This window comes from Galeopterus variegatus, unplaced genomic scaffold (assembly GCF_000696425.1).
Source record: "Galeopterus variegatus unplaced genomic scaffold, G_variegatus-3.0.2 Scaffold2049, whole genome shotgun sequence".
Lineage (NCBI taxonomy): Eukaryota > Metazoa > Chordata > Mammalia > Dermoptera > Cynocephalidae > Galeopterus > Galeopterus variegatus.
The window spans coordinates 3215-4041 of NW_007728160.1; positions in this window are offsets into that span (position 1 = coordinate 3215).

Consider the following 827-nt stretch of genomic DNA (forward strand, 5'->3'; position numbering starts at 1 on the left):
AGAGAGGGAGAAATGGAAGGAAGGAAGGGAAGGAAGAAGCATTCATCTTCACTTCTCATGAGTAGAAAGAGCACCAGGCTTCATTTTGGAAGGCTTCAGCACCAATCCTTGGTGTAACAACTTCGAAAAACTCTTTGGCAGTATCTACTGAACCTAAACATATGCCTAAGCTATGACCAAGAGAATCCATTCCAAGGTTTATATCTAGGGTAAATGAATATATATGCCCAGTGTGTTATTCCATTTTGTTTCTTATAACAAAATACCTGAAACCAGGTAAGTTATAAGGAAAGGAATTTATTGCTTACAATTTTGGAGGCTGGGACGTCTAACGTCCAGGAAACTCATCTGGCAAGGGCGTTCTTCTTGATGGGAACTCTACAGAGTCCAGTGGCGACACAGGCAATCGTACGATGAGGGCTGGGAGAAAGTGCTTGTTCATGTGCTCAATTGCTCTCCTTGTAAAGTCACCAGTCTACACCCACAGCAGCCCGTTAATCCATTACCCCATTACTCAATGAATGGATTAATCCATTCGTGAGAGCATAGTCCTCAGGATCCAGCCACTGCTTAAAGGCCCCACCTTTCAACATTGCCATATTGGCAATCAAGCTCCCACGTGAGCTTTGGAGGGGACAAACCTTTAGACCACAGCACTCAGCAAAAGACATGTACAAGAATATTCATAGCAGAATTATTTATAATAGGCCCCTGATGGGAATAATTCTAATGTCCACTAACAGGAGAATGAAGAGATACCTTGTGGTGTTTCCTACAATGGGACACCATGCAGCAAATTTTTAAAAGAAAACAACAAAACCACAACT